We start from the raw sequence: 26,006 nt of genomic DNA, 5'->3' as shown, positions 1-26,006 counted from the left end.
CTAGCCAAAAAAAAAATCATTGCCATCCTGATTTGAAGGCATATTCTCAGACTTCTTTAGTGAAGGATAACTCATGAGTTCATTTATTTCCTTCTTCATTTTTCCTTTCTCCTTCTTCTTCATATCTTGGATCTGGGCTTTCTTCTCATTCCTTTCTTCTTGGTCTTGGTATTTCTTCTCTGCTGCTAGGTCTGCAAATTACTCCATTTTGATCATTTTTAATTGGTTCAGAATCTCATCTACTTTCTTCTCCACTGTTAAAATTTCACATCTTTTTGCCTGTGAAATTCTATCTGTTTCACATCTATGTCTGCTGTTTTCTTTAGGTTAGACCGTAGTGCATATGCCACATTAACACCGTTCATCTTGCAACCTTGAATACTATCGGCCTTTACAAGGTGTGCACAGTTCATCAGCACTTTCTTTGGAATGTTTTCTACTCTTCCCCCTTGTGTAGCCAAAGGTTCATGTGAACTGAAGAGTTTGTCCACATGATACCAAATATCTTCTGGCCAGCCATACTTTATTAGATCTTCATTTTCATGTTTGTCCTTTCCCACATAATTGGTAAAACAGATGAATCAGCATGACTGGTGAAGTAGAATACTGAGCTGGCAGTGGTTCTTAGGCCAAGTTTGGCTCCAAGGCAGGGGTTTAGAGTGGTGTCCAGGAAGCAGAACCTAGTTTGTCCAACGGTTAATCTGTCAATCCTGGTCCTCAATAATTCTTAAGAATGTAAAGGGATACTGAGACCAAAAAGTTTGAGAACTGCTATATTAGAGAAAGTAGAAATAAAAGACTTGTGACATCTTGTTGTGCAATGACTAACTTTGATAGACAGCTCTTCTCAGCAATGCAAGGATCTAAGACATCTCCAAAAGCCTCATGATGGAACATGCTATCCACATTCAGATAAAGAGCTATGGAGTTTGAATGTGGATCGAAGCACACTATTTGCTCTTTTTTTTCTTCTGTTTTGTTTTGTTTCTTCTTTCTTGTGGCTCCTCTTATGGGTTCTAATTCTTCTCTACAACATGACTAATATGAAAATATATTTAATAGGAATGTAAAAAAAAGAGAGTTGTGGCATCTTCGCAATGGGACTACTAAAGAATTTGCATGTTTCTCAGAACCACATGAGACTTTTACCAAAAATTGATCATGTATTAGGGAACAGAGTTATTGTAAAGAAATAGCAAATATATCCTTTGTAGACTATAACACAATAAAATTAGCAATATATATGGAGACAATAATAAAATACTAAATAATGAGAACATCATCTAAACAATCAAAAATCATGTGAAAGAAAATGATAAGGATGAAACAAAACATCAAAATTTCTAGGATGCAGATAAAATAGTCCTCAAGGGAAAAATTATGTCCCTAAAACATATATTAACAAAATAAAAAGGAGAGGATTAATTAACTAAATATTTATTTTAAAAAACTATGAAGTGAACAAATAAACCTAACATGAACACAAAAGAGGAAATATAAAAAAAGAGAAATAGACACATTGGTGACAAAAAATGTTTCATAAAATGATAATTAAAATTAAAGGAGAACTAGATAAACTGGAAAAAAAATCACAGAAATGATTAACAAAACTAAAAGCTATCTTTTTGAAAAAAGTAATAAAATTAATAAAACTTTAGCCTGTCTCAAAAAGAAGAGGACAGAAAATCAAATCCACAAAATAGCAAACAAATAAGGTAAAATCACAGTAGAACAAGAAGAAAGAGAAACAATAATTGGGATCTACTCTACAGTTACATGCTACCCAAACTGAGAAGACAAAAAAAAGGAGTATTTTGAAAAGTATAAAATACTCAAACTAACAGAAGACCAAATAGAGATCTTAAATAATCCAATGTCAGAAAAAAAAAGAACTAGCTATATTGGAATGACCAAATTAAAAAAAATAACAACTCCTGATTCTGATAAATTCCCTGAATTCCATCAAACTCTTAAAGAAAATTTAGTAGCAATACTATACAAATTATTCTCCAAAACTGAGAAGGAAAGCACCCTACTAGATTACTTTTACATAGCAAACATAGTACTAATACCTAAACCGTAGAATGACAAAGCACATAGAACAATATTATCAATGAATATCAATTCAAAAACTTTAAATAAAAGACTACAGAAATTTATTCAAGAAATCATTAAAAATATCTATCTAAATCCAAAAGCAAGCATTATTTGCAATAGGGATATAAAGCTTTCTCAATGAATATAGGACTAAAGGGAAGATGACCACTCTCCCCAATATTAGTTTATAAAGTTCTAGAAGTGGTAGCAGTAGCAATAAGAAGGAAAGAAAGAAATTAAGAGTATAAAGATAAAGAGGAGATAAAACTATTTCTATTTGCTGATGACATGATCATTTACTTAGGAAATCCTAGAGAATCAGCAAAGGTGCTGATTGAGATAATTAATAGCTTCAGCAAAACTATAGACTACAAAATAAGCCCACAAAAATCAATAGCATTTGCAATGATTGAAAGGGAATCCCATTCCAAATAACTACAAAATGCATAAAATACTTGGGGACTAATGTACCAAGACACACAAAATACTAACATAGATTCAATCAACCAATCAATCAATAAACATTTATTAAACTCCTACTATGTGCCAGGCTTTGTGCTAAGCTCTGCAGATAAAGAACAAGTCAAAAGAGAGTCTCTGCCCTCAACAAGCTTACAGTCTAATGGGGGAGAGAATGTGCAAACAAATATATGCAAAGCAAGCTATGTGCAGGAAAAATAGGAAATAATTAAGACAGGGAAAGATTTAAGAGGGGCTGGGGAAAGCTTCCTATAAAAGAAAGGATTTTAGTTGGGACTTGAAGCCAGGGAAGTCAGTAGATGGAGTTGAAGAGGAAAAACATTCCAGCCATGGGGCACAGCACAGAAAATGCTGGGAGTCAAGAGATGGAGTGTCTTGTTTGTGGAACAGCAAGAAAGCCAGTATCACTAAACTGAAGCATAATTGTGAGCCTGAGGGACTGGGAAGATGGTGTTGACCTCTGCAGTAAGAAGGCAGGTAAGGAGTAAGGATGGTTTAGGGGGAAAGATTATAAGATCTGTTTTGAACATGTTCAGTTTCAGATGTCTATTGGATATCCAGTTTGAAATGTCTGAAAGGATGTGGAGATGTGAGAATAGAGGTCAACATAGAGGTTGGGGCAGGATAAGTAGCAGATTTGAGACTCATCAGCAAAAAGATAGTAATTAAATGCGTGGGATGAGATCACCAAATGAAGTGGTATAAAAGAAGAAGAGAAGAGGGCCCAGGACAGAATCCTGAGGGACACCTATGGTAACAGTGCATGATCTGAAGGAGGATCAAACAAAGGAAACTAAAAAGGAGATAGGAGGAAAACCAGAAGAGGGGTGGTGTCCTGAAAACCTAAAGAGAAGAAAGTATCAAGGACGAGAGGTGATCAACAGCATCAAGGGCTGCAAAGGTGAAGGAGAATGAGGACTGAGAAAAAGCTATTGGAGAAAAAGCTACAAAGTGCTCCTTAAACAAGTAAAGAACAACTAAATAGCTGGAGGAATATTCATTGCTCATGACTGGACCATACCAATGTAAGAAAAGTGATGATACCACTAAGGTTAATTTATAGTTTTAATGTGATACTAATCAAATTATCAAAGGGATACTTTACATAATTCAATAAAATAATTAAAAATTCATTTGGAAAAATGAAAGATATAGACTATCAAGGGAAATAATGAAATGAGATAAGGAAGGAGGAATAGCACTTCTAGACATCATACACTTTTGCAATATATTGATGAGTTTTACTGATTTTTTTGTTTTGTTTTGTTTTATTTTTTACAAGGCAATCAGGGTTAAGTGGTTTGCCTAGTGTCATGCTAGTAAGTGTCAAGTATCTGAGGCCGGATTTGAGCTCTGGTCTTCCTGACTCCAGGGCCAGTGTTCTATATTTGCTGCTTTTTTTTCTCTTATTTTTCCTTTTATTTTGACTTTAAGAATTTTTAAAAATTATTATTATATGAGGTGGTAGAAGAGGGAAGGATACTGGGGAAAATTTTGGTGATATAAAGAAAAGTAAAACATGAATAAACATTTATTTTTTTGAAAAAACGATGTATGCTGCTTCAGGATAGGGACCATGTTTTTGCCTTTCTTTCTATCCCCAGCGCTTAGCACAGTGCCTGGAACATAATAAGCATTTCAGAAATGTTTCTTGATTAACTGTTGACTGACTAACTTAAGATCGGAATAGAACAAACAGAAAAGAGGTAAAATAAAAGCAAGGCCCAGCCTTGCCCAGTCAAAATTTGTGTTTTAGATGCCATGTGCTCATGTCTACATAGCACCTGGGCTAGGACACAAGGCAAACTGTCCCTTCCCATCTCTTAGGGGAAACTACTCAAAATAGTCCTGAATACTGTATACCAAGATAATTTCCAAATGGAGACATGACATAGATATCAAAGGTTATATCATAAACAAATTAGGAGGAACAATCTGTGGATTTGTGTTCAGTTATGTCCAACTCTTCATGACCCCATGGACAGTGGTCCACAGGGTTTTCTTGACAGAGATACTGGAGTGATTTGCCTTTTCCTTCTCCAGTGGATTAAGGCAAACAGAGGTTAAGTGGCTTGCTCAGGTTAACAAAGCTAGTAAGTGTCTGAGGCTGCATTTGAACTCAAGTCTTCCTGATTCCAGGCCCAGTGCTCTATCCATTGAGCCATATAACTGCCCTTCAATCTGTAGGTATGAATCTGTGACCAAACAAGAGACAGAGAGGATCACAGAAGATAAAATGAAGAGCTTTAATTACATAAAAATTTTAAAAGTTTTTGCACAAACAAAACCAAAACAGCTAAGATTAGAAGGAAAACAGGTACCTGGGGGAGGGATAGGGGCAGGGATTTTTGCAGTAAGTTTCTCTGAGAAAGTTCTTATTTCCAAAACATATGAGAAATTGATTCAAATATATGAATATAAGAGCCACTCCCCAATTGACAAATGCTCAAAGATATGAATAGGCCTAAGGAACCAATCAAAGCTATCAATAACCATGTAAAAAATGTAGAAAAATACAAAGTAAATCAACTCAGATTCTACCTCACATTCACCAGATTGTCAAACATGACAAAAGAGGAAAATAACAAATGCTGGAGAGGCTGAGAGAGAACAGGCACATTAATGCATTTCTGGTGGAGTTGTGAATTGGTCCAGTCATTCTGGAAAGCAATCTGTAACTATGCCTTTGGACTATTACTAAACTTATACCCCTCTTCAGAAAAGATCTTCTTTGAAACTGAAAGATGGACAACAAGCCTATACCCCAAAGAGATCAAAAAAAAAAAAAAAGGAAAAGGACCTACATGTACTAAAAATTCTCATGGCTCTTATTGAGGTGACTAAGATCTGGAAACTTAAGGGGTACCCATTAAGTAGGAAGTTCCTGAACAAATTATGGTATATGAATGTAATAGAATATTATTATTCTGTAAGAAATTGCAAAAGGGACACTTTCACAAAAACCTGCAAAGATTTGTATGAGATCATAGAGTAAGCACAAATTGAACAGTTTATATAATAACATTTTAAAGACAAACATCTCTGAGCTTTGATCAACACAATAACCAAGCACCATTCTAAGGACTCATGATGAAGCATGCTACCCACCTTCTAACAGAGAGGTGATGAACTCAAGAGGAAGAATGAATCATACATTTTTTCCTTTTCTCTCTCCTTTTATTTTTTAATTAATTAATTAATTTTCAGTTTTCAACATTCACTTCCATAAGCTTTTGAGTTTTAAATTTTCTCCCCTGTCCTCCCCTCCTCCTTCCCCAAGATAGCATGCAATCTGATATAGGCTCTACATATACATTCCTATTGAACATATTTTCACATTAATCATGTTGTAAAGAAGTATTAGAACCAACAGAAGGAACCACAAGAGAGAAGAAACAAAACAAAACAAAAGAAAAAAAAGAGCAAATAGTATGCTTCGATCTGCATTCAGGTTCCATAGTTCTATCTCTGAATGTGGATGTCTTAGATCACTGTATTGCTGAGAAGAGCTAAGTTTAACAAAGTTAGTCATCACACAACATGGCTGTTACTGTGTGCCCTGTTCTCCTGATTCTGTTCACTTCACTCAGCGTCAGTTCATTTAAGTCTTTCCAGGTTTTTCTGAAGTCTGCCTGCTCATCATTTCTTATAGCATTATAGTATTCCATTACACTTATATACCACAACTTGTTCAGCCATTCCCCAATTGATGGGCATCCCCTCAATTTCCAATTCTTTGGCACCACAGAAAGAGCCACTATAAATATATTTGGGTCCTTTTCCCATTTTTATGACTTCTTTGGGATATAGCCCTAGAAGTGGTATTGCTGGGTCAAAGGGTATGCACATTTTTGTAGCCCTTTGGGCATAGTTCCAAATTGCTCTCCAGAATGATTGGATCAGTTTACAACTCCACCAACAATGCATTAGTGTTCCAATTTTCCCACATCTTCTCCAACATTTCTCATTTTCTTGTTTTGTCATGTTAGCCAATCTGATAGGTGTGATGTGGTACCTCAAAGTTGTTTTGATCTGCATTTCTCTAATCAATAGTGTGAATCATATATTTTTGGACATGGTTCATTTGACTGTGCATATTAGCTTTTTGTTTTAAGTATTTCAATTAACAAAAAAAATCTATTTTATTTCCCCCCTACTTCCATCTTTTTTTTTAAACCAAATCTTTGTCAAAGAAAAAAATATCAATACTTAAAATTTTTGGCACAAGTCTAACAGAAATAATTTTTAGCCAAGCATTTTTAGCTTGGAGAAAATGTACAAAGTTGCATAATTCCCCATGTCCCCTGATGTCTCTCTACTCCAAGATAATTTGAGACAACCTTTACTGGAATCTTCAAAAAGGAAAAAGCTCACAATGTATTAAAATTCGGTTTTGGTTAACATCCCAGATTATTCTTTACTAGATTATTCCCCTCAAGGATTGAAAAGGGTCTCTCCCTTTGATCCATATCTTAACAATGAATAGAAAAGAGGGTGTTGCCCTTGAGTCAGTCATGTCATCCATTACTTCTGGTAGATGGGGAGGCAATAATCTTGCTTGGACAAGAAGTATATTTGTTTGTCACCATAATCTATTTTCCTAAGAAAAACTTTTGTTCTAAGCATTTTCCTAAAGAGAAAAATTTCAGAACAGTTTTAGACTGGTTAAGATATTATTTCTTAATAATTCCATTTGAATTTTAAAAGGATATTTAAAAATACTTTATTTTTCTCCAATTACATGTAAAAATAATTTTTTACATTCATTTTTTTAAATGTGTTCCAAATTCTCTCTCTCCTTCCCTTCCCTCCCCTCTCCCTGAGATGGCAACCAATTTGGTATAGGTTAAAAAGAATACTTTTAATATGCCTCCATAGCCAGTTAACAAATATGCACAGTCAAGCAAAACAAATTCCCACGTTGGCCATATCCAAAACACATGTGTCTTATTTTGCACCCCAAGTCTATTATGTCTTTGTCAGGAAGTGGGGAGCATGCTTTTATAGGTCCTCTGGAATCATGATTGATCATTGCATCCATCAAAATGCATGATCAGAGTTTTATAAGTCTTTCAAAGCTGCTTGTCTTTACAATGTTATTTTATAAATTGTTCTCCTAGTTTTGCTAACTTTACTCTGTATCAGTTGATACAAGTCTTCTCAGGTTTCTCTGAAGTCCTCCCCTTCATCATTTCTTACAGCATAATAGTATTCCATTGCATTTATATACCATGACTTATTCAGCCATTTCCCAATAGGTGGGTACCTTCTTATTTTCTAGTTCTTCGCCACTACAGAAAGAACTGCTACCTATATTTTTATACATATGACTCCTTTTCCTCTCTGATTTCTTTGGGGTATAGGCCTAGTAGTGGTATTTCAGGGTCCAAAGGTATGAACAATTAAGTCAGTTTTTGTTTTGTTTTGTTTTCCCCTTTTTGTTGAGGCAATTGGGGTTAAGTGACTTGCCCAGGGTCACACAGCTAGTGTAAGTCAGTTTTTGAAATACAGTTTTGAGTTGCTTTCCAATATGGCCAGACCAACTCATAGCTCTCTCAGCATGGAATAAATGTATCTGTTTTCCTACAGCCCTCCAATATTTTTCATTTTCTTTTTTTATCAACTTTGCCCATCTGATGGGTAGGAGGCAGAACCTCAGTGTCGATTTACTTTGCATTTCTCTAATTATTATTTGGAGCATTTTTACTATGACTCAAATAAATATTTTAATTTAGCTTGGATTTCTTTCTTAGAAAACACCCTGTTCATATCCTATGAACATTTATCAATTTGCAAGTGGTTCTTTTCCTTACACATTTGAATCAGTTGCTCATGTATCTTTCAGGAAACCTCGACTATATTTCTTACAAAACTTAAAAAAAATTTTTTTTATTTTGGAGAGGTGGCAGGAAAAGAAAAATCAATGCTTGTTATTTCTTTTTAAAGAATTTTTTTAAAGGAAAAGAAAACAGTCCAGATGCCATAAAGGAAGAGTACCCTAAGGGTGGGGACACTCCCTTTTCAAGCTCTGTTGCCTATAAATCATCTCTAAGCCAAGCCCTTTAGAGCTGAGTCATTTACGGGGGAAAGCAGGCCCCGAAGCTCCCTTATGCTTGAAGGGAAGCAGGAAGAGCAACTGTACCATGAGATGGTGCCTGTGGACCAGTTCAACTCCCTCTACACTCTAATAATTCTTCTAAATGGTCTACCTTTCTCCAGCAGTTTCCCTGTTCCCACAACCACCAAAATGATATTCCTCAATTTTCCCTTGTGGCAAAAGCCTTCAGTGGTTTCTCATTTCCTTTAATAAAGTACAAACTCTGGTATTTGAAACACCTCACAATCTGGCTTCAACCTCTCATTCCTGCTGTGTTTCATATTACTTCTCTTTCCATATTCTACATGCCAGCCAAACTGTAGTGCTAGTTCCTGGACTTGACATGTTGTCTCTTGCCACTCTGCATTTTGCGCCCCCCACCTCACCCTTTCAGAATCTTAATCTTCCTTCAAGGTTCAGCTCAGGTATTTCCTCCTCTGTGTAGCATTCATATTGCTAGATCTTAGGCTTCTGCCCACAAGATTTTCTACCTTGTGTTATCTGAGCAAATGGTGAATTTATTTCTATCTTACCAAAGAGAACATAAGCAACTTGAGGGCAATAGTTGCATAACTTTTCAAATCTTTGTGTCCACTGGGCCTAGAGGTCAGTCAGTCAATAAGCAATTAATATACTCCCACTATTAGCCAGGCACTGTGCTAAGCACTGGGGTTACAAAGAAAGGCAAAAGAAAAGTTCTGCCCTTGAGAAGTTCACCATCTAATAGGGGAGAAACAAGTAAACAAATATATTCAGAAAGCTAAGTTCAGGATAAATAGGAAATAATTAAGATAGAGATGACACTACAATTAAGAGGGACTAGAAACACCTTCCTGTAGAAGGTGGGATTTCAATTAGGGCTTGAAGGAAGCCAGGAGACAGAGATGGGGACAGAGAACATTCCAGGCATGGCGGACAACCAAGAAAATGCCTGGAGCTGAGAGATGGAGTGTGTTGCTTGTGGAACAGCCATGATGCCAGTGTCACTGATAGAAATGTATATGTCAGGGAATAAGGTATAAAAAGACTGGAGGGGTAGCTAGGTGGTGCAACGGATGGAGTTTTAGCTTTGGAGTCAGGAGGACCTGAGTTCAAATCTGGCCTCAGACACTTGACACTTACTAGCTGTGTGTCCCTGGGCAAGTCACTTAACCCTGATTGCCTCACCAAAAAGCAAAAAAAAAAAAAGACTGGGGGGGGCACTAGGTTAGCACAGTGGTTCACACATGGTAGGTATTTAATACATCAAATAAGTTAACATATAAAACAAAAGCTTTACAAATCTTTCTAGTTATATAAAGACTAGCTATTATTTTACATTTCTGTTGAATTAGGTTGATAATAATAGCTGGCCTTTTTTATAGTATTTTAAGATTTTCAAAGTGTTTACAAATATTATCTCATTTTGTCCTCACAACAACCCTGCGGGGGAGGTGCTATTATTATTTCCATTTTATAGCTGAGAAAACTAGGGAAAACAGAGGTTAAGTGACTTGCCCAGAGTCACAACTAGTAAATGTCTGAGTTAGAATTTGAGACCTTTGAGATCACAGGAGTGAGATCATCTTGAATCCAGATCCAGTACTCTGACTACTGTGCCACCTAACTGACCATTCACTGCCTCTCTCATCTTAAACTGTTGATTATTTGGAAGTATTAGACTTTATATTTATCTCTAATACATTAAAATTTTTATTTTATTTGTATTTTTCAAATTAATAAGCATTTATTTTTTCTCTCCCCTCCTTCCTTCCTTCAAAGAACAATTTTTTTTTTAGTGATGCAATTGGGGTTGTGACTTGCCCAGGGTCACACAGCTAGTAAGTGTCAAGTGTCTGAGTCTGAATTTGAACTCAGGTCCTCCTGACTCCAAGGCCAGTGTTCTATCCACTGTGCCACCTAACTGCCCCTAAAGAACAATTTAAAAAATGAAAACACCTTTATAACAAACATATGTAGTCAAACAAGACAAATTCCTGTACGGATCATCTCCAAAAATGTATATCTCATGCTGCAGTTTAAGTCTATCACTTCTCTGTTACAGTTGAAAGCAGCAACAAAACCTCTACTATTGATGAGGATCGGGCTGGTGAAGCAGTTTTCTTGTCCTCTCCTTGAAGGAGTCAAAGTATACCTGAAAGAAACTTTGTCACCCCTGACATCCACATAAGCAGCCCTTTGCCCCTTTCAAAAGTCTGGAAAGGCCATATTACTTAATAAAGGAGAAGAAACACTTGGAGACCTGAAACACCAAAATTCCAAATTCTAACTCTCACTCTGCAGCAGACTGTAAATTCTTTGAAGGGCCATGCCACACCAATTGACCCTCTCTGGGTCTTGGTCATCCAGTGTCAAGTACAAGCAGCATGCCCATATTACATCTAATCGATGTAATCCCATCCCACTCTAATCATCTATCTAAACATCCCCAGTTCACTCATGACCTAGCTTGTTTAATCCTAGGTCATTGATCTACGATTCACAGTTAACCTTTGGAACCCCCACCATACTGTCAACAGACTTCCCCCTAAACCACTGAAATTTTAAACCTGCATTCCTTCAGTCTTCTTACTCTTACCAAATCCTAAGATCTGTACTTATTCAATTCAATCCAATTAAACTGAAATGAAAGTAAACTGTGAAATTATAACAAAAACCTTAGCTTGCAGTGTGATTTTGAGCAAGTCACTTTACCTCTAAGCCTCAGTTTTTTCATCTGTAAAATTAAGGAGTTGAATGAAGATTCCCTTCTAGCCCTACATCCTAGGATTCTGTACAATGGATTTGACTGATAGAGAAGCTGATTCTGTAATAAATAGTTTAAATACCATGTCTATTTTTTTTTTTTTGTAAACCAGATGTATAAGACATGTCAGTACTAGCTGTCTTAATTAGGAAGAAACAAATATGAGTAAGGGTGGAAAGAGAACAGAGAATCTGTACCTTGAATACTTGAATTTGAATCTCAGATATGTATTCACTGAACAATTAATTTTCCCTTTCTGGGCCTCAGTCTCTTCATTTATAAAATGAAGCACTAGAACCAGTATAATGTCAGAAGTCCTTTTCATTTGTGAAATCATATTATCTTTTTCAGGAGTTTGCTTTTTTTCCTGTGATACTTAAAAATATTAATTCAGGTTATTCACCGGAAGATCAAAAGATAAAGCTGAAGCTTAAATACTTATGTCACATAATGAGAAGACAGGACTCATGAGAAAAGACCCTGACATTGGGAAAGATTGAAGACAAAAGGAAAAGGGACAGTAGAGGATGAGCTGCATAGATAGTGTCATGGAAACAATGAACGTGAACTTGGACAGACATCAAGAAATAGTGGAGGATAGGAGGGCTTGGCATGCTATGGTCCATTGGGTTACCAAGAGTCCAACTTATTTGAATGAACAATAAAATGAGGCACCCCCAGGTCTCAACCTCCTGCAATTTGTGCACTGGCCACTGGGTGGCACAATTCTGTAGGTGATTTAGCACCCCACCATATTTCCAGTGCTCAATCACAGAGGGTGGTTGAAATCACTTGAGAATACTAATTTTTGCTCATCACTTTGCTTGCCACTTTGGATTGTATTCAGTGATTGTGAAGGGGGAATTTGGCCATTTTATTGCTAACTTGAATTGTTGGAGAATTAAACAATACTGACAGACTCACAGAAATCACAACTAGGAGATTTCAGGATCTATCACCAGAAAGTACTATTTCTAGTTATAATCCAGATAGATGGATACCTAGACCAGTCTTTAAAATGTCCTGGATGGAGATTATATAATACTTCCAATATCATGAACCAATGTACCTCATGCTATCAGTAATCTTATCCTTGTGTCCAAAGTAAGTACAATTATTTTCAATGTAAATAATTTCCTCTGGGGTTTATGGGGTGGTTTAGGAGGACTAGCATCTCTGGTGTGAGGGCTTGCTGAGACCTTTTCAGGGCTGCTCATGCTCCTTCGGTCTACCTGCCACTCAACTCTCACCTGTGGCTCCAAGAAGCTGTATCATGTTCAGGGGCCACATTCCAGTAAAATCCTCTCAGCAGACTGGCTAAACCAGGTTGAGGGTAATCAACTGGCCCCAAATCTGTCAGCAATTTAGGGGGATGTCTACCCCAAGCATGTGAAGATTTTAGTGAAATGGGCAGATGAGGACAATTTGTTCCATGACTGAAGCAGGTGCTATGGAGAGCTTAGAACTTGGTCAGGCATTGAAGATACCAAGGTCATCCACTACACCCTGGGCCATTGCCAGTGGTTTTGACTTTTATCTTGCCATTGAACTTCAATGACTCTGGAAGAGAGAGTGAGGCTGATGACTTTGTGCAACTCTGCCTCACTTAAATCCAATTCACAAGCAAGTCAAAACATCACCCCATGATGTCTTCAGCCTTCTTTAAAAAAAAATAGGATGATTTTAAAAATGAATGTTGAAAATGATTTTTATATGTAATTGGGGAAAAATTAAATACTAAAAAACACACACCAAGAAAAAAACCCAACAGAGGAAGAACAAAAAATAATTTATTCTAGTTAGAGCTTTAGTGGAGGTAGTCAGAACCCTCCAAATAGATAAAATGTCACCTCAGTATTTTTCTGTACTGAATAAAAGCAAATGTTTTTCTTGAGTTTATTCCATAAAAATGCAAAGTCCTGCATTTGATTTAAAAAATCAGATGCACATATGCTATCTGGACTTGGGCAGTATAGTCAAATCCTTCTGGACTTTAGTTTTGCTTTCTGAAAAATGGAAGGATTGAACTAGTTGAAATGACCATTTCCATTTCTTTTTTAAAAAAATACATTTTTAGTTGTTTTAATTTTTCTGTATTTGGCAAATATCATCAAGCAAGACATACAAAAGAAAAGAATGAATGTAATAAATTCAACATGTTAGTTAGAAAGCTGTCTGTCCCATTTGTGTTTCTGAATCTTCTTCCATTCTTTTCTGTGTATTTTTTTTTTTTTTTTTGCTTAGGCAGTTGGGATTAAGTGACTTGCTTAGGGTCACACAGCTAGTAAGTGTCAAGTGTCTGAGATCAGATTTGAACTCAGGTCCTCCTGACTCCAAGGCCAGAGCTCTATTCACTGCACCACCTAGCTGCCCCTTCTGTGCATTACTTTTTAAAATTCTACAATGACCTTTTTTTTCTTTGGAGAGAACTTGGTGGTGCAGTGGATAGAGCACTGGACCTGGAGTAGAACATCCATAGTTCAGATCTGATCTCAAACATTTAGTACCTGTGTGACCCTAAGAAAGTCACTTAAACTCTCTGTTTCAATTTCCTCATTTGTGAAATGGGGATAATTATAGCACCTACATCACAGGGTTGTTGTAAGACTCGGATGAAGTAGTATTTGTAAAGTGTTTTACATACTTTAAAAGTGCTATATATGTATATGTATACATATCTGTGTGTGTGCATATATATATATATAATATACATAGGCATCTCTGTTGATAGTCTCTCCTTTCCCTCTCTCCTAATTCTGACCCCCTTCCCATAGTTAAACAATATACATATACATATATATACACGTATGTATATGTATATTTGAACAGATATGTCCTTTTCTTCTTTTTAAAATCTCTTCAAGGTAAGTTCCTTTCCACCTAAAAAAATTCAATTATCTAAGAAGAGGATGGTAGAAAACTTAACTGTATAGTAGTTTATATGAAAAAAGACTTAAGGGCTTTAGTGGATGGCAATCTCTGGATAAAAATAATATGAGTCAACAATGTGTTGTGGTTGCAAAAGAAAAAAAGCTAAAGCAATCATGACTGAATTAATTCAAGGAATGTTAATTGAATGTCTCCTATATATAAGGTATTGTACTAGGTACTGAATTAATGGAATTATAAAGCTCACTTCTCTCCCAGCTCTATTCCTGTCTCTCCCAACTTTTCTCTCAGTTCCAGCAGCATTCTCCTCTGGAAATGTCCTTGCCCTTCTGGATTCCCTCCTCCAATTGGAAAGTTTCTGCCCTAGACTATCACTGCAGGAAGTTGCCAAGCCATGCATGCTCACTTTTCTCCAGGATCCACTGCTGACCTTCAAGAATTTTCTTCCTCACCCCCATTCTGGAGTCCTTCCTCACTTCCCCTACTTGTGTTATGTGTTGTCAGCTTTCGTTAGAATGTAAGCTCCTTGAGGGTAGAGATTGTCTTTTTTTGCTTGTATTTGTATTCCCAGTGCTTAGTACAGTGACTGGCACATAGTATTTAATAAATGCTTTCAAAGAAGGCTGAGAACAAAGATGGCTGAGTAAAGGCAGGGACTCACCTGAGCTCTCCCAGACTCCCCTCCAAACAACTTTAAAATAATCTTTCAAATTGAATTCTGGAGTAGTAGAACCAGTAAAAGGTCAGAATGAACAATGTCAGGCAGATAGCAGAATGAATTAAAAACCAGAATCCTACAACAGTGTTTACAAAAAACATACTTGAAGTACAGAGACACACAGAGAGTAAAAGTAAAAGACAGGAACAGAATCTACCATGTTTCAACTGATGTAAAAAAGCAAAGGAGGAATCATTATCTCAGACAAAGCAAAAGCAAAAATAGATCTAACTAGAAGAGACAAGCAGGGAAACTACATTTTACTAAAAGGTACCATAGACAATGAAGTAATATCAATACTAAACTTATATCCACCAAATGGCATAGCATCCAAATTCTATGAAAAATTAAATGAATTACAGGAGAAAATAAACAGTAAAACTATAGCAGTGAAGGACCTCAACTTTCCCCTCTCAGAATATATTAAATCTAACCAAAAAATAAATGAGAAAGAAGTTAAGGAAATGAATTGACTTTTAGAAAAGTTAGATATGTTAGACTTATGGAGGAAATTGAATGGTAATGGAAAGAAATATACCTTTTTCTCAGGAACACATGGCACTTGCACAAAAATTGACCATATTAGGACACAAAACTTCACAACCAAATGCAGAAAAGCAGAAATATTAAATGCATTCTTTTCAGATCATAATGTAATAAAACTACATTCAATAAAGGGCTATGGAAACATGGACTAAAAATTAATTGGAAACTAAATAATCTAATCCTGGAGAATCAGTGAGTTAAAGAACAAATCATAGAAAAAATCAATAATTTCATTAAAGAGAATGACAGCAATGAGACAACATACCATAATTTATGAGAGCCAAAGCAGCATTTAGGGGAAAATTTATATCTCTAAACACTTACATCAATAAAGTAGACAAAGAGTAGATCAATGAATTGGGCATGCAACTAAAAATGGAAAAAGGATAAATTAAAAATCCCCAATTAAATATTGAGTTGGAAATCTTGAAAATCAAAGGAAAGATCAATAAAATTGAAAGTGAGAAATCATCAAATTAGGAGCTGGTTTTATGAAAAAAATAAAAAACTAATAAAATAGAAAAACCAGTATTTAATTTGATTTAAAAAAAGAAAGAAAACCAAATTACCAGTATCAAAAATAAAAAGAATGAATTCACCACCAATGAAGATGAAATTAAAGCAATTGTTAGGAACTATTTTGCCCATTTACATGCTAATAAATTTGACAATCTAAGCAAAATGGATGAATATTTACAAAAATACAAATTGCCTAGATTAACAGAAGAGGAAACAAAATACTTAAATAACCCATCTTAGAAAAAGAAATTGAACAAGCCCTAAGAAAAAAATCCCAGGGCCAGATGGGTTCACAAGTGAATTCTAACAAACTATTTGGAAAAATAAGCAAAGAAGGAGTCCTACCAAATTCCTTTTAGGACACAAATATAGTGCCATTATTTCTAAACTAGGAAGAGCAAAAACAGAGAAAGAAAACTATACACCAATTCCCCTAGTGAATGTTGATGCAGAGATTTTAAATAAAACACTAGCAAGGAGAACACAGCAATATATCACAAAGATCATATCCTATGCCTAAGGTGGATTTATATCAGGAATACAGGTCTGGTTCAACATTAGAAAAACTATTAGTATAATTGACCATATCACTAACAAAAACATCAAAAATCATATGATTATCTCAGCAATTGCGGAAAAAGCTTTTGACAAAATATAGCACTCATTCTTATTAAAACAACTAGAAAACATAGGAATAAATGGTTTTTTCCCTAAAATGATAAATAGGATCTATTTAAAACCATCAGGAAGCATTATCTATACTGTGGATAAGCTAGAAGCCTTCCCAATAAGGTCAGGGGTGAAGCAAAGAAGCCCATTATCACCACTGTTATTCAACATTATACTAGAAATTCTAGCCATAGCAATAAAAGAAGAAAAAAAATAAATTGGAGGAATTAGACTAGTCTATGAGGAAACAAAACTATCACTCTTTGCAGTTGATATACTTAGAGAATTCTAGAGAATCAATTAAAAAACTAGTTGAAATAAATATTTTCAGCAAAGTTGCAGGACAAAAATAAACCCACACAGATCAGCATTTCTATATATTACTGAGTCTAGCAGGAAGAGGTAGAAAAAGAAATTCCATTTATAATTACTGCAGATAATATAAAATACTTGGGAATCCATCTGCCAAGACAAACTCAAGAAGTATGTGAACACAGTTACAAAACACTTACACACAAAGTCAGATCTAAACAAGTGGAAAAATATTAATTGCTCATGGGGTAGGCTGATCTATTATATTAAATAATATAATATTATAAAATAAACATAATGTCAATATAATAAAATAACAATTCTATCTAAATTAATTTACTTATTTAGTGCAATATCAATTAAACTACCAAAAATTATTTTATAGAGCTAGACAAAATAATAACAAAATTCATCTGGAAGAACAAAAGGTCAAGAATATCAAGGGAATTAATTTAAAAAAATGTGAAGGAATAGACTGGCAGTACCAGATCTCAAACTGTATTACAAAGCAGCGTTCATCAAAACAATATGGTACTGGCTAAGAAATAGAGTTGTAGACCAGTGGAAGAGATTAGGTACATAATACACAATAGTAAATGTCCATAGTAATCTAGTTTTTGATAAGTGCAAAGATCCTAGCTTTTGGAAAAAGTACTCACTATTGATAAAAATTGCTGGGGAAATGGGAAAATAGTTTGGCAAAACCTAGACATAGACCAACATCTCACACTATATGCCAAGATAAATTCAAATGGGTATATGATTTAGACACAAAGGGTGATATCACAAGCAAATTAGGGTAGCATGGAATATCTTACCTGTCAGATCAATGGATAAGGGAAGAATCTGTGACAAAAGAAGACATAGAGAGCATTGTGGGAAGTAAAATGGATAATTTTAATTTCATGAAATTTAAAAGTTTCTGCATAAACAAATCCAATGCAGCCAAAATTGGAAAGAAAGCAGAAAACTGGGGGAAATTTTTACAGCAGCATTCTCTGATAAAGGCCTCATTTCTCAAATATATAGAGAATTGAGTCAAGTCTGTAAGAATAGGAGTCATTCTCCAATTAACAAATGGTCAAAGGATATGAACAGGCAGTTTTTGGAAGAAGAAATCAAAGCTATCTATACTCATATGAAAAAATGCTCTAAATCACTATTTTCCTTTTTTGTTTAATATTTTATTCCCCCCCATTATATGTAAAAACAATTTTTTAGATTTTTAAAAATTTTGAGTACCAAATTCCTTCTCTTTCTCCCTTGCTCCTTCCCTGAGATGGTAAGCAATTTGATATAGGTTATACACGTGCAATCATGCAAAACATATTTCCCTATCATTCATGTTATAAAGGAAAACACTGATAAAAAAAAACAAGCAAAATAAGGAAAGTTTAAAAAAGTATGCTTCAATCTGCATTCAGACTCCATCAGTTCTTTCTATAGGGGTGGAGAGCATTTCTGATAGGTCCCTCAGAATTGTCTTGGATCATTGTATTGATGAGAATAGCCGACTCATCCACAGTTGATCATCATACGATATTGTTGTTACTGTGTACAATGTTCTCCTGGTTCTGTTCATTTCACTTGCATCAATTCATGTAAGCTTTTTCCAGGTTTTTCTGAGAGATTAATTTCTTATAGCACAATAGTATTCCATCACTATCATATACCACAACTTGTTCACCCCAATTGATGAGCAATTTCCAGTTCTTTGCCACTACAAAAGAGCTGTGATACCTGACTAACATTTGTAATTTTTCTTTTCTGTCATATTAGCCAATCTTATAAGTTTGAGGTGGTACCTCAGAGTTGTTTCAATTTGCATTTCTCTAATCAATAGTGACTTAGAGCATTTTTTCATATAGATATAGATAACTTTGATTTTTATTTCTGAAAACAGCCTGTTTATATCCTTTGACCATTTATCAATTGGGGAATGATTTCTATTCGTATATATTTGACTCACTTCTCTATATATTTTAGAAATGAGGTCTTTACATCCAGATATACTGGGTGTAAAAATTGTTTCCCAGTTTCCTGCTTTCCTTCTAATATTAGTTGCATTGGTTTTGTTTGTGCAAAACCTTTCAAATTTAATATAATCAAAGTCATCCATTTTACATTTTGTAATGCTCTCTGTCTCTTGTTTGGTCATAAATTCTTCCCTTAGATCTGATAGGTAAACTATTCCATGTTCTTCTAATCTGCTTATGGTATCACCTTTTATGTCTAAATCATGCACCCATTTTGATCATATCTTGGTATACAGTGTGAGATGTTGGTCTATACCTAGTTTCTGCCAAATGTTTTCCAATTTTCCCAGCAGTTTTTGTCAAATAGTGAGTTCTTGTCCCCAAAGCTTAGATCTTCGCATTTATCAAACACTAGATTTCTATGTATGTACTGTGTATTGTGTACCTAATCTATTCCACTGATGCACTACCATTTTTTAGCCAGTACCGGATTGTTTTGATGACTGCTGCTTTGTAATACAGTTTGAGATCTGCTACTGCTAGGCCATCTTTCCTCACAAAAAAAAAAATTCCCTTGATATTCTTGACATCTTGTTCTTCCAGATAAATTTTATTATTATTTTGTCCATCTCTATAAAATAATTTTTTGGTAGTTTGATTGGTGTGACACTGATTATATATACAACTTATATCTATCTTATATACAAATAAGATATATAGTTATCCTATATATATCTTGTACAAACAAGACTTAGTTGTTTGCATGTTGTCTTCTCTGTTAGACTGTGAGTTCCTTGAGCCAGGGACTGTTTTTTATCTTTCTTAGTATTCCCAGAGCTTAGCATAGTGCCACATACATAGCAGACATTTAATAAATGCTTGTTGATTGATTGACTGAACTGCAGGGAGTAATGGAAAGGATCGCATACTAGACATTGGAAACAGCATAAACAAAAGGCCAGGAAAGTGTAGTGGCAAGTATTGAGGAGAGCGTTTTGGCAAGAGTGTTAAGCTAAAAGATAGGATTCTTTTCTATCATCCATACTCACTTCTCCCTGTCTACTGGCTGCTTCCCTACTGCTTACAAATATATACCCATGTCTTCTCACATCCTTAAAAAACCCTCGCTTGGTCCATCCATCCCTACCAGCTATCATCTCATATCTCACCTGATTTTTGTAGTGGGTAAACTCCTTGAGAAAGTTGTCTATAATAGGTGTCTCCTCTTCCTCTCCTCTTTCTTTCTTTTTAACTCTCTACAATATGGCTTCCAACCTGAAGCCAGGTTAGAGAATTTCTCTCTCCAAAGTTATTAATCATTTCTTAATTGCCAAATCTAATGGCCTTTTCTCAATTCTCATTTTCTGTGTCTCTGCCTTCTGTGACATTGTCAATCGCCCTCTTTTCCTTGATACTCTCTGCTAAGTTTTTATGACACCACTCTCTCCTAATTCTTATTGACCTTCATTCACATTATGCCCACCAACTGTGGATGTCCCACAGGGATTTGTCCTGGGGCCTCTTCACTTTTCCCTCTATATTGTTTTACTTGGTGATCTCATCTACTCCCAATTCAATTATCATCACTCTATTGATGATTCTCACTACTTATCCAGTTCTAACGTCTCTGTATAGAACCTCCAAATTAGATATTTTAAACTGGATATCCTATAGACATCTTTAGCTCAACATGTCCAAAACTGAACTCATTATCTTTTCCCCCAAACCTTTCTCCTTTCCAAACTTTCCTATCATCATCCTTCCATTCCCTAGACTTGTAACCTAGTATTATCTTATATTCCTCACTCTCTCTTCCCCATGTCCAGTCTTCATAGTATCTTTCACATATGCCCTCTTCTCTTCTCTGACACAGTTACAACTCTGGTGCAGGTCCTCACCACTTCATGTTTGGACTATTGCAGTAATCTACTCGTCGGTCTACCCGACAAAATTTTTCCCCACTCCAGTTCACCTTTCACTCAGCTGTCTAAGTGACTTTCCTAAAGCACAATCTGATCATATTACCCTGGCACTCAATAAACTCTACTGGCTCCCTATCACTTCCAGGACCAAATATAAAATCCTTTGTTTAGTGTTCAAAGCCCTTCATAAGCTGACATACATTCCAATCTTTCCAGTTTTCTTACACATTAGGCTTAAATTCCGTAACACTGGCCTCCTTACTCTTTTTCCTCCTACTCAGTAGTATTTTATTTTTTCCAATTACATGTAAAAATAGTTTTCAACATTCACTTTTATAAGATTTTGAGTTCTAATTTTTTTCTCCCTCCCTCTCTCTCCTCCCACCTCCCTAAGACAGCAAGCAATCTGATATAGGCTATACTTGTACAATCATATTAAACATATTTCCACATTAGTTACATTATGAAAGAAGAATCAGAACAAAAGGGAAAAACCACAAGAAAGAAAAAAAAAGAAAATAGTATGTTTCAATCTGCATTCAGACTCCATAGTTCTTTTTCTGGATGTTGATAGCATTTTCCATCATGAGTCTTTTGGAATTATCTTAGATCATTGTATTGCTGAGAAGAGCTAAGCATATCAAAGTTGATCATTGTGCAATGTTGCTGTTACTGTGTACAATGTTCTCCTGGTTCTGCTCACTTCACTAAGCATCAGTTCATATCACATCAATCTTTCCAGCCTTTTCTGAAATCTGCCTACTTATCATTTCTTATAGCACAATAGTATTCCTACATTCTTATACCACAACTTGTTCAGCCATTCCCCAGTTGCTGGGCATCACCTCAATTTCCAATTCTTGATCACCCCTTTTTAATATCCTTTTTGGGATACAGACCTAGTAGTGGTATTGCTATATCAAAGGGTAAGGCATAGTTTTATAGCCCTTTGGGCATAATCCCAAAATGCTCTCTAGAATGGTTGGATCAGTTCAGAACTCCACCAACAATGCATTAGTGTTCCAATTTTCCCACATCTTCTCCAATGTTTATCATTTTTCTTTCTTTTTTTTTGTCATATTAGCCAATCTGATAGGTGTGAAGTAGTACCTCAGAGTTGTTTTAATTTGCATTTCTCTGATCAACAGTGATTTAAAGTATTTTTAATTTCTTCATCTGAAAACCGGCTTCCTTACTCTTCCTCTACAAGATCCTTCATCTCCTGATGCAAGAGGTTCACTGGCTGCCCCCATGCATGGAATGCTCTCCATCCTTATCTTTGTCTCCTGGCTTTCTGGGTTTCCTTCAAATCTCAGGAAAAAAAATCTCACCTTTTACTGGAAGCTTTTCCTGATCCCTCAATTCTATGCCTTCCCTCTGTTAATTATTTCTTATTTTTTCTGTATATAGCTTGTTTATACATAGTTATGTGCATTTGTCTCTACCATCAGATTGTGAACTCCTTGAGAGAAGGTGCTATCTTTTATTTTTCTTTGTATCTCCAGGGCTTAGCATAGTGCCTGGCAGGGAGAATGTTCATAAATGTTTATTGACTATGACTTGATAATGACACAGAAATATGACCCTCGGGCTCTTTCTCCTAAAGATGTTCAAGTCTCTAGGTATGAATCTAGGTCTGAGGTCCGGAAAGTCCTAAAAGGAATTTTACCTGAGGCTTATAACCTAAATAACTTCTATGAATCTAATTGCTCTGGGACACTTAGCCCAGTAGGAGACCTTCAGAGATCACCTATGGCAAATAAAGGTCCCAAAGGTAAAGCAACTTGCTCAAAATCACACAGGCAATTAGTAGCTGGTTATTGTCCTTTGTTCTCAAGGAGGACCAAAATGACATCACTATGCTAGAGTCAAGTTACAGTGCTTCTGACTGTCGCTGATCAGACCAATATGAGCTCGGAATGTTCCACCACAGGTTGGGCCCAAATAGTTCATGTTAACATTTGGAGTAGATTCTCTACATTTGCAGTTAGTGGCAAAGCTGATAGGAAGATGCAAAATTCCTGCCTGCCATTTGTTAGACTGCTGCTCTCACTGCCCAGGAGGTCTTAATTTTTTCTGTGTCATGGATCCCCTTTGGCCATCTGATGCCTTCTTAGAATAATGTTTGTTGCCTACATTAATAACTGAAGGAAGTTCTAAATTTTAGTCAGAGATTAGTGAAAATAAAGATAACATTTTTTTTTCAACGCCAGTTCACAGGCCCCAGGTTATAAGAACTCCTGTACTACACCAAGTCTGTCCCTTACTTAGGACATCCCAACAGGAGTGTTAAATTCTGAACTCTCAATGTAAAAACCTGGTATTCTATTTATATTGAGGGCTGTCTCTCACATGTAGTACAAGGGTATCATTGTGTGGCTTGAAAGGAGGTAGAATAAACATCTCTAGCCTCTTCTCCACTCTACCCTTTTTCAAAGGAGACTTTATTGCATACCAGGAGGGATATCAGGATATTGAGGCAAGAAACTTGGCCATTATGCTCTCTTGAGAGAGAGGGTTACTGGGCTAGAATTATATCTGTCTGCTCCCTTAAATATTATTAGTCTCAAGGACATAGCTTTCAGGTTCAAACTAACTTCTGATTACTGTTTCGTTAATGGAGGAAAAGAAGGACCCCATACTTGATAATCAAAGCTTGACTCCCTTCTCATGAAATACCAGTTCCATAATGAACATACAAAACAGGTAGCAAAGAAGCCCCTTTATCCAGATCATAGCAAAACATGGAAATCAGAGAAAGTATATATAGGAGAATATATACACCATATGATAGAGTGAAGGAACTCTCCCATTGGGGAAGTTCCCCAAAGTCTCTAGTATACTGAGCTGGGGACAGGGACATGAGGAAGACATGTGACTTCTTCCCAGTCTTTTCCTTCAGCAACCTGAAGTGGGGTTGGCATTTTCCATCTAATCTTTAGATGCCAGAAGCAGCTCTCAGAACCTGAAGAGACTGAAGGGACTATATTTGAAGGAGGTCCAAAGACTTAGAGACTTTCCTGTTTGAAGAGAAGCAAACCTCTCTCTCTGGCTCTCTCCAACTCTGCCCTACCCCTCATTTAGGCATAGGGCATTGGTTTCTACCAGTAAGTAGAGAATCTCATATGGCTCGATGGGCTTTGGGTCTCAGGTTATATATCAACACATCAGGTTTTTATGTCTTCCCATTCAATAGCTTACAACAGCATTTAATACACAAAATTGTTGTCAACATGACATGACTTTTGAGCTGTCTTGAAATTTAAAAAAGAATCAACTTCACACCTACCAGATGAGGGAGACACGGCTAGAAGCAGTTTGAAAAAGATCTACAGGTTTTATTGGATTGTTAACTCAATATGAATCAACAGCAGAATATGGCAACCACAGAAAGTTAATTTAGGAAAAGTTAACAGAAAGGAGAATATATACACAGAAAGTTAACTAGGAATAATGCATATAGGCAATGAAAGTGGCAAATTGTCCTGGGAGTAGTCTATCTACACTGGTCAGACTATATCTGTGCTGTTTAGTTCTGGGTATTGATAAGTTGAGGAGTATCCAGAGAATGGCACCTAGACACTGAAGGTCACTGAGATTATTTAAAGCCCCTGGGAATGTTTAGTTTGGAAAATATTTAGGGAAGGAACAGGAGTTATCTTCAGGTTTTGGGCTGTCCCATGGAAGAGGGATTGATTAGGTTTGTTCTGCTTAGGAGGTAGAACTAGGAATAATGCATATAGGCAAACAGGCTTAAGGAAAGGAAAACACTGTAACAATTACATTTCTGCTAAAGTGTTATGGGCTGCCTTGAGATTTAAGTGAGTTACCCATCACTGAATGACTGGATGTGGTTATTATAGAGGGAAGTGCCAATGATCAACTGATCATTTGTTACGGGTTGGGGGGGAGGGGAACTTCACACGATACTCCTCTCCCCTTCCCTCCCAAGCAGTGCAAGTCTGCCCTGAAATCAACTTTTAAAAAACAAATTTGCTTGAGGAAGTATGGGAGGAGACTTGGGATATAAGGTCCCCTTGGTAGGAAGACAGAGACTCTGGCACCCTGGACACTGTGAGGCTTTGCTAGGGAGGCAAAAGAGGTCAGCAGGGAGGAGCTTACCTGGGAAAGAAACCCCTGCTAGCTTTCTGTTTTAACTATTCTGTCTCACAGGGAGGTGCGTAAACCTCGTAGTTTCTAAGCGGATGGAGTGTTAAGTGCTAAATTTTGGTTCGATGGGACAAAATCTAGTTGCTGTGCTCTAATTCCAGTTCTTTTATGAAACTTCAGGTGAGTATTCCTGGAAAAGCTGATGTTTGGGCATAAGTGAGGATACGTGGGCAGCTGTGGTCACAGAAAAGACCAAGAGACTTAGAGCAGGGAAGCATTTGGGGTGGTCCTTGGGAGTTGAGTCCAGCTGCCCTAGTCCTCTAGCCTGTCACCCCTATACCTTGCTGCTGACATGTGAAATTAAAGGGAGAAGGTTAGGAGTCATAGATAGGCTCTGGGCTTTGTTTGGTGTGTCTATCGAGGATTAAATTACCTATAGGTAGTGTTGTTTAGTGGAAGGCTCACTGGATTTGGTATCAGAAGACCTGGATTTGAATCATGGTTCTGTTACCTGTGTGATCACTCAACGTTCCCTCTCCATGTCTCAAAAACAAAGTTGTCGAGTGGCTGGACTACGAGATCTTCATCTAAGGCCCCTTTCCTCTCTCTCTACCAATCATCCTAAGAGTGTGAGGGAGCAGAATGAAGTAGAGCCGGGGCAGGTCAGGGCAGGACAGGGCAGGACGACCCTGCGCCCCGAAGTTTGCGGTTTACCGCAGCACCTCCATTCCTTGTTCATCTCCCCTTCCTCCAGAGGACTAGTAAGTCATCTTCCCCCACTCTGGAAGACCTTCAGCTCCTCCCCCGAATCTATTCTTTCCTTCTCCTAGAAAGCCCTTCCCCTTCATTTCTCCTCCCTAAGCTCGCCCTCCTCTTCCTTCGCTCTCCCCTCCTCTTTTCTCTCCTCCACTCCCCGCTCTCCAGG

General features: G+C 36.5%; 1 pseudogene; it reads right to left on the bottom strand.

Annotated features, from left to right (window-relative positions):
- LOC114038904 lies at positions 1 to 25,820 on the bottom strand (annotated as a pseudogene).
- Positions 25,821 to 26,006: the final 186 nt, after the last annotated feature.

This window comes from Vombatus ursinus, unplaced genomic scaffold (assembly GCF_900497805.2).
Source record: "Vombatus ursinus unplaced genomic scaffold, bare-nosed wombat genome assembly UNPS02011431.1, whole genome shotgun sequence".
Classification (NCBI taxonomy): domain Eukaryota; kingdom Metazoa; phylum Chordata; class Mammalia; order Diprotodontia; family Vombatidae; genus Vombatus; species Vombatus ursinus.
This window is presented reverse-complemented; position numbering and strand designations above follow the sequence as displayed.